The following is a 14,873-nucleotide window of genomic DNA, read 5'->3' as shown; positions in this document are numbered from 1 at the left end:
CCAAAAATAAATCTTTTAAGGCGGCATCATTCCACCCGGATTCCGTACAATGTTGGCGGAATTGGGAACAGTAGTCTTCCGCCATCTTGCAACCCTGGCGCCGTGCTAGAAGTTTAGAAACTGAGTAGCCAGCCCGGTCGGGTTCGTCATAAATTTGGCCCAAGGTAGAAAAAAAGGCGTCAAGGGACAGTCGGGTGGGAGAGCCAGCGGGTAACGAGAAGGCCCAATTTTGGGGCTCTCCCTTCAGGCGGGTAATTACAACTCCCACTTTCTGGTATTCAGTACCGGAGGAGTGGGGTCGGAGGTCAAAGTAGAGCTTGCATCTCTCTCTGAATGCGAAAAACTGACTTCTCTCCCCGGAGAAGCAATCAGGAAGAGTAGCCCGAGGTTCTGACACAGTTCCTGGAGCGGAAGGGGGCTGCATGGAAGCCGCAGCCACCACTTGTTCCTGTAGCTGCAAGCGGGTGGTTAGGTCCTGGACAAGGTTCGTAAGGACCTGGACCTGGTTCGCTAAAGCCGCCACGGCCTCCATCGAGGGGTTCAAAGTTGCCGGTCGGATACAAGGGTCTGACCTTCCTTCGGCCAGTGTTACTGTCAGGACAGGGTCCAGGATAATGGAAGTCCCTGAGAAAACCCGCAACCCCTGTCCCTGCCTACTTGCCCCCCTGGGCTAACCCACTGGGTGACAACTGGGTGGTGGTCCCTACACTCACTAGGGAAGCGGGACACGAGAGAGACAAACAGACACTGGAGACAAACTAACAGTAGAATGGTCAGACAATCGGAATGGTCGGCAACAAAAGGGTACGCGGTACAGAGGGGTAAGACAAAAACGAGGTCAAGTCCAAGAGCAGAAGTCAGAAAGCCGTGGTCACAACAGGAGTCAAAACAATACGCGGGTGCAGCTGGAAGACCAAACTAACACTGGCAATGCTGGAAGGAAACAGAGACATTTAAATGCTGTCAGAACTCCCGCCCCAGCAGCTGATTGGGGTGGGGAGCCTGACAGCAGCAGGACCCAATCAAGGAGATGCTGGGAACACCGCCCCCAGCCTTGCTGAGCAGATGGATGCCAAGGAAGCACGCCTGGTAGTCATAGAGATGGGGACGCACGGGGCGGCACCCGCTGCGTTCCTAGCAACCCGGCGGCGACCAGGGTTACAGCGGCCAGGGGCGATCAATAAAACTGGGGCTCCCCTGCGCCGCACTTCTGCAACCCGGGTGGTAGGACTGGCAGTGCGGGCACAGCGGCCCCGAGAGTTGCTGGCTCTGACACATTCCTCTCCGAGGGGTGTTCAGAAGAGGCCCAGCTCTGCCTTTGCTGAGGCTATGTGTGTCCCGCTGGGATGGAGCGTGGTAAGTGGTACAGTGGCAAGCCAGCATCTTAACCTCCCCACTCAACATACGCCCTGTGTCTGGGATCAACCAACAGGACGCTGCATATAGAAAGTAGTTTATCAGATACAGTTGAGGGTGCCTCCAGTACTGGCCAGAAACTAGGAATTATTAAGAAATGTGCTAGGTGAGCCTCTGAATTAGAGAGAGGCTCATCTCCCCGCCAACAGCTCAAATGAATACCGTATATACTCGAGTATTAGCCGACCCGAGTATAAGCAGAGATAATAAGTTGCACCACAAAAAACTGGGAAAATATATTGACTCGAATATAAGCCGAGCTATACTTGAGTATATACTAGGTAAAAAATAAACCCTCCATACTCACCTCCCAGCCGGCGTCTGTGTCCATGCGACAAGCTGCTTGAATTCTCCCCGCTGTTATCCCCTGCCATCCTCTCTGCTTGGCTCTGTCAGTGCTGTGTAAGTAAGTGCTGTGATTGGATTGAGCATCAGCCAATCACAGCTGGTGCTCGATCCAATCACAGTGCTTACCTTCACAGCACTGACGGCAGGGAATTTGAAAGCTGAGCAGGGAGAATTCTAAAGCAGCTTGATTGGCTGTGAATGATCGAGCACCGTCTATGATTGGCTGACGCTCGATCCAATCACAGCTCTTACTTACACAGCGCTGACAGTGGGGGATGACAGAGCTGAGCAAAGAGGACGTCGGGGGATGACAGCGGAGAAAATTCAAGCAGCCTGCCGCACCGCCACCGGAGACACATATGCCGGCTGGGAGGTGAGTATGGAGGTTTTTTTTTTAAGCCTTGCCTGACTCGAGTATAAGCCGAGGGGGGCATTTTCAGCACAAAAAAATGTTATGAAAAACTAGTCTCTCTCGAGTATATACAGTAAGTTGGCTAGCAACATATTATATGAAGATTTGAGAACACAGCCTTCGCGGCTTGTCTCGGTCTTTGAAGGGTAGAGATTCGCAATTTAGGGCTGGAACTACCCCAAATAAAGGAAACCATAAGGTAATCCACTGACCTAAAAAACAGCATTGTATCAGCATCGAGGTATGTTGTAAAATGTAGAGACATTTAGGTAACACTATCATTTTAATACGGTTAATATGACCAGCCACTGAAAGTTTGAGATCATCTATTAAAGGGTATACGTTAAAGTCCTGGAGTCAGTAACCTGAAGTCCATACAGTGAGCCAACATTATATAAGTGCCTATCCGAAGAGAGGCGCATAAGAGCAAACTTAGCCCAGTTAACCCCTTAGTGACCAAGCCTGTTTGCGCCTTAATAACCAGGCCAAATTTTGGAAATCTGACATGTGTACTTTAACATAGAATAGCTCCATAAAGGTTTTGCACATCCAAGTGATATCCCCACAAATGACCCTATTTTAAAAACTACACCCCTTAATGTATTCACTGAGGGGTGTCATGAGTATTTTGACCCCACGGTTTTTTTTCAGGAATTAATTCAATTTAGAGGGGAAAAAGTAAAATTTCATATTTTTGCAAATCTGTCATTTTAAAGACATATTTTTTTTCTATAGTTTACATGAAAATGAGGATTTACACCCCAAAATGGATACCCCTGTTTGTCCTGTGTTCAAAAATATACCCAATGTGGCCCTAATCTTATATCTGAGTGCACAACGGGGCCCAAAATGAAAGGAGTAGTCAGTGTCTTTCAAAACAGAAATTTTGCTTAAAGGCGTTTTAGGCCCCATAGCACACATGTAGAGTTCTTGAGCGCCAAAAACAATAGAAAACCCCCACAAATGACCCCATTTTGAAAACTAGACCCCTTAAAGGGGTTGTCCCGCGCCGAAACAGTTTTTTTTTTTTTTCAACCTCCCCCCCCGTTCGGCGCGAGACAACCCCGATGCAGGGACCTAAAGAAAGCTTACCGGAGCGCTTACCTTAATCCCCGCGCTCCGGTGACTTCTATACTTACCGGTGAAGATGGCCGCCGGGATCCTCTTCCTCCGTGGACCGCAGCTCTTCTGTGCGGTCCATTGCCGATTCCAGCCTCCTGATTGGCTGGAATCGGCACGTGACGGGGCGGAGCTACACGGAGCCCCATAGAGACCAGGAGAAGACCTGGACTGCGCAAGCGCGGCTAATTTGGCCATCGGAGGGCGAAAATTAGTCGGCTCCATGGGAACGAGGACGCTAGCAACGGAGGAGGTAAGTATAAAACTTTTTAGAACTTCTGTATGGCTCATAATTAATGCACAATGTACATTACAAAGTGCATTAATATGGCCATACAGAAGTGTATAGACCCACTTGCTGCCGCGGGACAACCCCTTTAATGAATTTATTCAGGGGTGTACTACCCATTTTGACCCCACGGTTTTTGAATGAATTTAAGCAAAGCAAAAGGAAAAAATTGTGATTTTCGTTTTTTTTGGCAATTCTGTCATTTTAAAAACAGCTTTTTTTGTACAGCACACAAATAAATGAAGACATGCACCCCAAAATGGATACCCCTGTTTGTCCTGTGCTCAGAAACATACCCATTGCGGCCCTAATCTTATGTGTGGATGCACAACGGTGCCCAAAATGAAAGAAGTAATCTGTGGCTTTCAGAACATAGATTTTGCTTGAAGTCCTTTTAGGCCCCATAGCACACATTTAGAGTTTTTGAGCCCCCAAAACCATAAAAAAAACCCACAATTGACCCCATTTTGAAAACTAGACCCCTTAACGAATTTATCTAGGGGTGTACTGCCCATTTTGACCCCACGGTTTTTGAATGAATTCAAGCAAGGCAAAAGGAAAAAATTGTGATTTTCGTTTTTTTGGCAATTCTGTCACTTTAAAAACAGCTTTTTTTTGTACAGCACACATGTGAATGAAGACTTGCACCCCAAAATGGATACTCCTGTTTGTCCTGTGCTCAGAAACATACCCATTGTGGCCCTAATCTTATGTCTGGATGCACAACAGGGCCCAAAATGAAAGGAGCAGTCGGTGGCTTTTAGAACATAAATTTTGCTTGAAGGCCTTTTATGCCCCATAGCACACTTGTAGAGTTCTTGAGCGCCCAAAACAATAGAGAACCGCCACAAATGACCTCATTTTGAAAACTAGACCCCTTAACGCGTTCATCTTGGGGTGTACTGTGTATTTTAACCGTTCAATTTTTGAATAGATCTAAGCAAAGCAGTAGGAAAAACTTACGATTTTCGATTTTTTTGAGAATTTTTTCAATTTAAAAACTGTTGTTTTTTGTACAGCATACATAGGAATGAAGACGTTCACCCCAAAATGGATACCCCCATTTGTCCCGTGTTCAGAAACATACCCATTGTGGCCCATGGGAAGGCCTATAATGGAGGGAACACCCATTGGATTGCAGGGCACAACTGAATAAATTCCAGGCCCCATTGCTCATTTGTACAGAATAAAAATTGACTCCCTAAAAATACCCCCCCCCCTTCCGCACCCTTCTCGGCTTTCCCCAAATCTTAGATAAAAGTAATAATGTGAACTGTGCAGTATTTCCGAAGACAGGGGTAATTACGGAGGCTGGTTGGAATGGGCACATGGGGCAATAAAACGGTATCCCCCCTCCTCTCATGCTTTTTGGGGGTCATTTCTTGACCTCAGTGGCAGGTATGGGGTGTAAAAAGTAGCGTTCCGTGAGTCTTTGTAAGCTTGCGGAGGTTCGGCGGTCTCGCACAGAAGGCGCTCAACAAGCTGCTCCTGAAACTGCAGGAAGGCATGCGTTCCCGGGGCTTTTTGTAAAATATGTATTACAGGTAGCAGTCTGTATAACACCGGGCTCACGCAGCCGTAGGCGGAATCCGCTTGCGGAGGCCCTCAGCGCATCCCATCTGTGAGCCTGGCTGTGACCCTGCGTACGGCCGTGTAATGTACTGTGCATAACTGTCTGCTCACACAGGCGGTCATTCGCAGCACAATTATTTTTTTTTTGTTTGTATTTCTTGCAGCGTCGCTTAGTGATGACGCGGGTACCCGCAGCCCGTACACAACGTAGTTGCGTATGGGCAGCGGGTATATCCACGACCATGGAGGACAATAGGCTCTATGTTGCGGATATCTGCGGTAAAATAGAACCTGCTGCGTTCTCTTTTCTGCGAGTGGATTACACAATTCCAACCCACTAATGTGGGCGGAATTGTGTAATCCAATGCGATTGATCTGCTTATTACCGCAGATCAGACGCATGCGGAATCTAATTCCTATCTGGTCATGTGAGACCAACCTATGTTAGATCGCTACTTTTTTATTACGTGACCGGGGACCGCTCAACGAGGCCACCCGTCACTGCTCCAGGCTCTCAGCGACCGTTGGTCGCCTGAGAGCAAGGAGATTTTAAGTTTTCTGGGCTCCCCGACTCCTGCGCATGTGTCCGGCATTTTGCCGGCGGTCACATATGCAGAATCCGGGTAAGTTCACGGAGGAAGATTACGTCGGGGTTCAAATACGGAGGCCTCTGGTAAAAAGTTTCATCTCCTCTCACCGATCGCATGGGTGAGGGGAGATGAAACTTCAATTTTTAAAAAAACTTTTACGTGATCGCAATTTTCCATTGTATAACGGCAAACACGTGACCAGGAACCGCTCACCGCGGCCCCCTGTGAAATCTCCAGGCTCTTGGCTCAGTTTTGTAGCCAGGAGCAGGGAGAATCCTGGCATTTCACAGCTTTTGCGCATGCGTCTGCCATTTTGGCAACGGGCGTGTGCTCAGAAGCTGGGTTAAGGTCCACGGCTAAATCTGGGGGCCTTATGCACGTACTTTCATCCTTCCTCACGGATATGATCCGTGAGGGGAGATGAAACGTAAGCTTTTTAAACTTTTTAAAACTTTTTTTAACTTTTTTTTTTTTGTTTTACATTTTTACACTTTTTTTTTTTACTTTACATGATCACTGTTATCCATTGGGTAACAGTGATCAATTCCCCGGTGAAATCTCTCTGCTCCTGGCTACACATGGCAGCCAGGAGCAGAGGGATTTTGAATTTCCTGGGGCTCGAGCCCCTCTGTGCACATGCCCAATGTCAATCATCGGGCGCGCATGCGCAGAGGGGGACTTCGGGTCCCGGAACACCGGGGACATCGGCGGACCTGAGGTGAGTATTTTTACCTCCCCTCATGGATCGGATCCATGAGGGGAGGTTAAACTTGTACTTTTAAAAAACTTTTAAAAACTTTTTAGTGATCGCCACTATCCATTGCATTGCGGCAATCACGGGGCTGGGGACCACTCACTGTGGTCCCCAGTGACATCTCCTGGTTCCCGGCTACCTTCAGGAGCCGGGAGCCAGGAGATTTTGAATTTGCCGGGGGCTCCTGGGCTTCTGCGCATGCGCGTAACGTCATCGTCTGGCCTGCATGCGCAGAAGGGCGGCGGCGGGTCCAGGAGGACTCCGTCACCGCAGAAGCCGGGTGAGTAATTTCAGCTGCCCTGATGGATCGGATCCATCAGGGCAGCTGAATCTTTAACTTTTTTTGTACTTTTTAAAACTTTTATGCGATCGGCGCTATCCACTGGATAGCGCCGATCGCAATGCCGGGGGAAAGGGGTCCCCGCAGCCTGGGATAACAACTCCATGCTGTCGGCTACCTGCCACGTCCAGTGCCCACGGGGCTTTATTCTCTGCAGGACACATGTTTTTACGTCCTCAGAAAATAAAGCCCACTTGGGCAGGACGTAAAAAGGCAATGGGCTTGTCGTTAAGGGGTTAATATGAAGCCCCGAGAAACTGCCAAATTTGATCTAGATCTGTTGCATAGGAAAGGAATGTTATAAAGTTTGATAGGAATAGCATGAGATCATCAGCATATAGTGCCACTCGGTCGTCCCTGTCCCTCATGACTATACGATGAGCTCACCCTCATCATGATAGCCAAGGTTTAATGGCCAGTGAAAATAATGGAGGAGACGGGGCATTCCTGTCTTGTACCCATGTGTAGTGAGAAATAAGGGGAGCACGAACCACTGATTGAGACTGTTGCCAACGGTGATCTATACAGCAAGGATACACATCTGATAAAAAACTTCACCAAGGCCAAATCTTTGTAAACGTGTAACAGGAATGGCCATTCAATAGTCAAATGCCTTTGAGGCATCTAGTGAGGCTAAGGCCCAGTCTGCCTTTTCAGCTACCCCAATTTGAGTGACTACCTGAACCCTTCTAAGATTTTCACTTGTAGACTTTCCAGGCATAAACCCTGTTTGATCCGGGTGTATTAGATCTAATATTATGGTGTTTAGTCGGTTTGCTAGCATCTTAGTTAAGATTTTATAGTCTATATTTAATAATGACATTGGCCATTAAGCCCCACAGTCAAGGGGATCCTTGTCAGGTTTTCGAAAGTGTATAACTTGGCTTCATAAAAGGACGCAGGCAAAAATCCCCTTTCATAAGCAGCATTATATATGAACAGGAGGATAGGAAGCAACGCATCCTGATACTAATTCCACTGAGCCTGGTGACTTACCCTTAGCCATACTGGATAGGGCTTCGGACAATTCTTTCTATAAAAACTTTCAAGGCTTGATTGAGAGTTTGGAAGGGGAGGTTGGCTAAGAAATGACTGAATTCCTGTTGAGAATATCTATATCTGGTGTCATGTAGTTCATAATCTCTCTGGCGAAAAAGGTTGCTCTGCGGGCCTTCTCCTGTAGTAATGTGAGGTATTGCCTATCCTGTGGTAACCATTGTGTCAAATTGCTATCAGAGGGGTCTGTAATATAAATCTCCATTTTACATTGGGAAAAGTGCCCTTTTATTAAAGTAGTGAAAAGAGTGTAGAAAAATACTGGTATGAAGGCGCAACACTCTAAGCTATTATTAGGATATGTAACAAGCCTGAGGTCCCACCTCAAGGATACTCCGTCACTTATAAAATTACTATCCCCAATAGAATGGAAACCCACTTACGTGTGGGCCACCTTGGATGTCTCTGCTCATTATTCCAATATCTCCCACGATCAGGGTGTATTAACTATCATTTCCATACTTGCTGAGGACCCCTCAATCCCACAAAAACAGAAATATTTTTTTTTATCACTGATAGCATATCCTTTATACTCAAGAATAACTTTTTTACATTTAACTTTGAACTATAACAGATAAACGGGACCACTATGGGTACCGGATTCGCGCCTAGCTTTGCAAACTTATATGTGAGGGAGTTTGAATGACAATACATCTATACGGAACATATGTGGTCCAACAAAATAATTTTTTATAAACGGTATATTGATTAACTTATTTTAATTTGGGAAGGGTTAGGGGAGGAATTCAATTGCTTTACGGATTACCTCAATATGAATGATTTTAACCTGTCCTTCACCGGTGTCAGTTCTCCTATTTCTGTGGAATACCTGGACCTTTCTCTGGGCCATGAGGGTGGGAGAATTATTGCTAAAACTCATTTTAAACCTGTTTATGGAAATAGCACCTACTGAAAAGCTCACAGATTTGCACCATAATTTCATCACCACCTATAACCCATGTCATACTCTTTTCCAGTCACTTACCACCTAAACCACGCATCACATTCAGAAGAGCGCACACTCTCAAAACTTCCTTATCCGCTGGTAACCTTAAAACCAGCAGACCGCATCCGATAAAAGAGAGAACCTTTTTTCGTAAAATAGTTGGATGCTTCCGATGCAGCAAGAGCAATTGCATGTGTTGTAACAATATCTGCCACAGAAAATCTAGTTTTACGAGTTGTACGATATTGTTTTTAAATTGTTAATCTACGTATGTAGTCTATCTACTAGAATGTCCATGCAAGCTTCAATATATTGCACGCACCACCCAGACCCTGAGAAGTCGGATAAACAAGCATAGAGCAAACACTAAGAATAGCTACTAGAGATGAGCGAGCGTACTCGTCCGAGCTTGATGCTCGTTCGAGTATTAGGGTGTTCGAGATGCTCGTTACTCGAGACAAGCACCACGCGATGTTCGAGTTACTTTCACTTTCATCTCTGAGACATTTGCACGCTTTTCTGGCCAATAGAAAGACATGGAAGGCATTACAACTTCCTCCTGTGACGTTCCAGCCCTATACCACCCCCCTGCAGTGAGTGGCTGGGGAGATCAGGTGTCACCCGAGTATTAAAATCTGCCCCGCCCGCGGCTCACCACAGATGCATTCTAACATAGATCAGGGAAAGTGCTGCTGATGCTGCTGCTGCTATAGGGAGAGCGTTAGGTGTTATTTTACGCTTGAAGAACCCCAACGGTCCTTCTTAGGGCCACATCTGACCGTCTGCAGTACTGTTGAGACTGCTTTTAGCAGTGTTGCACAATTATTTTTTTTTTGTATATCAGGCGTGCAGACCATTGCGTCCTCAGTCTGCAGTCATTTTACTCAGTATAGGGGCAGTACTGGTGAGGCAGGGACAGTGGGAAAGGTGAAAGAGATATACTGTCTACATACGCAGTGGGCTTTTTCAAAAAAATTGGGGCAAAATACTATATTTGGGCTGCCTGTGACCGTCTTCAGTGTACTGCGTGTCTGCTGGGGGTTGTAGTCCTAATTAATATGCAGCTAAGCGTTACAGCAGGCTTTCACAAAATTGTTTCCTGGCTCTGCTGTGCCCGTTACATCACCGCCGTGATAGCGGCAGAGGGAAACAGTAAACATAATATACGCTGCATACAGTATCTGTCTGGTGTTTCAGCCCACCATTTAAAAAAAGGGAAGCCAAATACTTAAGGCGTACCACTGCCCTTTGGGCGACTTGACTGCTTTTTTGCTGTGAATTCCACTAGCTCAGTCATACGCACCTACGTCTCACTACAGGCGTGCGCAAAATTGTTTCCTGGCTCTGCTGTCTCTGTTACATCACCGCCGTGATAGCGCCAGAGGGAAACAGTAAACATAATATACGCTGCATACAGTATCTGTCTGGTGTTTCAGCTCACCATTTAAAAAGGGAAGCCAAAAACTTAAGGCGTACCACTGCCCTTTGGCGACTTGACTGCTTCTGCGCTGTGAATTCCACTAGCTGAGTGATACGCACCTACGTCTCACTACAGGCGTGTGCAAAATTGTTTCCTGGCTCTGCTGTCTCCGTTACATCACCGCCGTGATAGCGCCAGAGGAAAACAGTAAACATAATATACGCTGCATACAGTATCTGTCTGGTGTTTCAGCTCACCATTTAAAAAAAGTGAAGCCAAATACTTAAGGTGTACCACTGCCCTTTGGCGACTTGACTGCTTCTGCGCTGTGAATTCCACTAGCTGAGTGATACGCACCTACGTCTCACTACAGGCGTGTGCAAAATTGTTTCCTGGCTCTGCTGTCTCCGTTACATCACCGCCGTGATAGCGCCAGAGGGAAACAGTAAATATAATATACGCTGCATACAGTATCTGTCTGCTGTTTCAGCTCACCATTTAAAAAAAGTGAAGCCAAATACTTAAAGGGGTTGTCCCACGGCAGCAAGTGGGTCTATACACTTCTGTATGGCCATATTAATGCACTTTGTAATGTACATTGTGCATTAATTATGAGCCATACAGAAGTTATAAGAAGTTTTTCACTTACCTGCTCCGTTGCTAGCGTCCTCGTTTCCATGGAGCCCGCCTAATTTTCGGCGTCTAATGGCCAAATTAGACGCGCTTGCGCAGTCCGGGTCTTCTTCTTTTCTCAATGGGGCCGCTCGTGCAGGATGCCGTCTCCGTGTAGCTCCGCCCCGTCACGTGCCGATTCCAGCCAATCAGGAGGCTGGAATCGGCAATGGACCGCACAGAAGCCCTGCGGTCCACCGAGGGAGAAGATCCCGGCGGCCATCTTCAGCAGGTAAGTAAGAAGTCACCGGAGCGCGGGGATTCAGGTAAGCGCTGTCCGGTGTTCTTTTTTAACCTTTGCATCGGGGTTGTCTCGCGCCGAACGGGGGGGGGGGGGGGGGGGGTTGAAAAAAAAAAAACCCGTTTCGGCGCGGGACAACCCCTTTAAGGCGTACCACTGCCCTTTGGCGACTTGACTGCTTCTGCGCTGTGAATTCCACTACCTCAGTGATACGCACCTACGTCTCACTACAGGCATGCGCAAAATTGTTTCCTGGCTCTGCTGTCTCCGTTACATCACCGCTGTGGTAGCGCCAGAGGGAAACAGTAAACATAATATACGCTGCATACAGTATCTGTCTGGTGTTTCAGCTCACCATTTAAAAAAAGGGAAGCCAAATACTTAAGGCTTACCACTGCCCTTTGGCGACTTGACTGCTTCTGCGCTGTGAATTCCACTAGCTGAGTGATACGCACCTACGTCTCACTACAGGCGTGCGCAAAATTGTTTCCTGGCTCTGCTGTCTCCATTACATCACCGCCGTGATAGCGCCAGAGGGAAACAGTAAACATAATATACGCTGCATACAGTATCTGTCTGGTGTTTCAGCTCACCATTTAAAAAAAGTGAAGCCAAATACTTAAGGCGTACCACTGCCCTTTGGCGACTTGACTGCTTCTGCGCTGTGAATTCCACTAGCTGAGTGATACGCACCTACGTCTCACTACAGGCGTGTGCAAAATTGTTTCCTGGCTCTGCTGTCTCCGTTACATCACCGCCGTGATAGCGCCAGAGGGAAACAGTAAATATAATATACGCTGCATACAGTATCTGTCTGCTGTTTCAGCTCACCATTTAAAAAAAGTGAAGCCAAATACTTAAAGGGGTTGTCCCGCGGCAGCAAGTGGGTCTATACACTTCTGTATGGCCATATTAATGCACTTTGTAATGTACATTGTGCATTAATTATGAGCCATACAGAAGTTATAAGAAGTTTTTCACTTACCTGCTCCGTTGCTAGCGTCCTCGTTTCCATGGAGCCCGCCTAATTTTCGGCATCTAATGGCCAAATTAGACGCGCTTGCGCAGTCCGGGTCTTCTTCTTTTCTCAATGGGGCCGCTCGTGCAGGATGCCGTCTCCGTGTAGCTCCGCCCCGTCACGTGCCGATTCCAGCCAATCAGGAGGCTGGAATCGGCAATGGACCGCACAGAAGCCCTGCGGTCCACTGAGGGAGAAGATCCTGGCGGCCATCTTCAGCAGGTAAGTAAGAAGTCACCGGAGCGCGGGGATTCAGGTAAGCGCTGTCCGGTGTTCTTTTTTAACCTCTGCATCGGGGTTGTCTCGCGCCGAACGGGGGGGGGGGGGTTGAAAAAAAAAAAAACCCGTTTCGGCGCGGGACAACCCCTTTAAGGCGTACCACTGCCCTTTGGCGACTTGACTGCTTCTGCGCTGTGAATTCCACTACCTCAGTGATACGCACCTACGTCTCACTACAGGCATGCGCAAAATTGTTTCCTGGCTCTGCTGTCTCCGTTACATCACCGCTGTGGTAGCGCCAGAGGGAAACAGTAAACATAATATACGCTGCATACAGTATCTGTCTGGTGTTTCAGCTCACCATTTAAAAAAAGGGAAGCCAAATACTTAAGGCTTACCACTGCCCTTTGGCGACTTGACTGCTTCTGCGCTGTGAATTCCACTAGCTGAGTGATACGCACCTACGTCTCACTACAGGCGTGCGCAAAATTGTTTCCTGGCTCTGCTGTCTCCATTACATCACCGCCGTGATAGCGCCAGAGGGAAACAGTAAACATAATATACGCTGCATACAGTATCTGTCTGGTGTTTCAGCTCACCATTTAAAAAAAGTGAAGCCAAATACTTAAGGCGTACCACTGCCCTTTGGCGACTTGACTGCTTCTGCGCTGTGAATTCCACTACCTCAGTCATACGCACCTACGTCTCACTACAGGCATGCGCAAAATTGTTTCCTGGCTCTGCTGTCTCCGTTACATCACCGCTGTGGTAGCGCCAGAGGGAAACAGTAAACATAATATACGCTGCATACAGTATCTGTCTGGTGTTTCAGCTCACCATTTAAAAAAAGTGAAGCCAAATACTTAAGGCGTACCACTGCCCTTGGGCGACTAGACTGCTTCTGCGCTGTGAATTCCACTAGCTCAGTCATACGCACCTACGTCTCACTACAGGCGTGCGCAAAATTGTTTCCTGGCTCTGCTGTGCGTTCCGTAAGGGAAGTCAGCCTCCAACCACAGGCCAATAAGCAGAACATTTAATTACAGCGTTCTGTTTCTGCTCTACTTGTAATACACCATGCTGTGGGGTAGGGGTAGGCCTAGAGGACGTGGACGCGGGCGAGGACGCGGAGGCCCAAGTCATGGTGTGGGCACAGGCCGAGCTCCTGATCCAGGTGTATCGCAGCCGACTGCTGCAGAATTAGGAGAGAGGCATGTTTCTGGTGTCCCCAGATTCATCTCACAATTAATAGGTCCACGCGGTAGACCTTTATTAGAAAATGAGCAGTGTGAGCAGGTCCTGTCGTGGATGGCAGAAAGTGCATCCAGCAATCTATCGACCACCCAGACTTCTGCGCCGTCCACTGCTGCAACTCTGAATCCTCTGGCTGCTGCCTCCCAGCCTCCTCACTCCATTACAATGACACATTCTGAGGAGCAGGCAGACTCCCAGGAACTGTTCCCGGGTCCCTGCCCAGAATGGGCAGCAATGGTTCCTCTCCCACCGGAGGAATTTGTCGTGACCAATGCCCAACCTTTGGAAAGTTCCCGGGGTCCGGGGGATGAGGCTGGGGACTTCCGGCAACTGTCTCAAGAGCTTTCAGTGGGTGAGGAGGACGATCACGATGAGACACAATTGTCTATCACTCAGGTAGTAGTAATTGCAGTAAGTCCGAGGGAGGAGCGCACAGAGGATTCGGAGGAAGAGCAGCTGGATGATGAGGTGACTGACCCCACCTGGTTTGCTAAGCCTACTGAGGAGAGGTCTTCAGAAGGGGAGGCAAGTGCAGCAGCAGGGCAGGTTGGAAGAGGCAGTGCGGTGGCCAGGGGTAGAGGCAGGGTCAGACTGAATAATCCACCAACTGTTTCCCAAAGCGCCCCCTCGCGCCATGCCACCCTGCAAAGGCCAAGGTGCTCAAAGGTCTGGCAGTTTTTCACTGAGAGTGCAGACGACTGACGAGCTGTGGTGTGCAAGGTTTGTCGCGCCAAGATCAGCCAGGGAGCCACCACCACCAGCCTCACCACCACCAGCATGCGCAGGCATATGATGGCCAAGCACCCCACAAGGTGGGACGGAGGCCGTTCACCGCCTCCGGTTTGCACCACTGCCTCTCCCCCTGTGCCCCAACCTGCCACTGAGATCCAACCCCCCTCTCAGGACACAGGCACGACCGTCTCCCGGCCTGCACCCACACGCTCACCTCCGCTGTCCTCGGCCCCATCCAGCAATGTCTCTCAGCACAGCGTCCAGCCGTCGCTAGCACAATTGTTTGAGCGCAAGCGCAAGTACGCCGCCACGCACCCGCACGCTCAAGCGTTAAACGTGCACATAGCCAAATTGATCAGCCTGGAGATGCTGCCGTATAGGCTTGTGGAAACGGAGGCTTTCAAAAACATGATGGCGGCGGCGGCCCCGCGCTACTCGGTTCCCAGTCGCCACTACTTTTCCTGATGTGCCGTCC

This window comes from Eleutherodactylus coqui, chromosome 1, assembly GCF_035609145.1.
Source record: "Eleutherodactylus coqui strain aEleCoq1 chromosome 1, aEleCoq1.hap1, whole genome shotgun sequence".
NCBI classification, from domain to species: domain Eukaryota; kingdom Metazoa; phylum Chordata; class Amphibia; order Anura; family Eleutherodactylidae; genus Eleutherodactylus; species Eleutherodactylus coqui.
The sequence above is the reverse complement of the archived record's forward strand: the minus strand, read 5'-3'. Positions refer to the sequence as shown.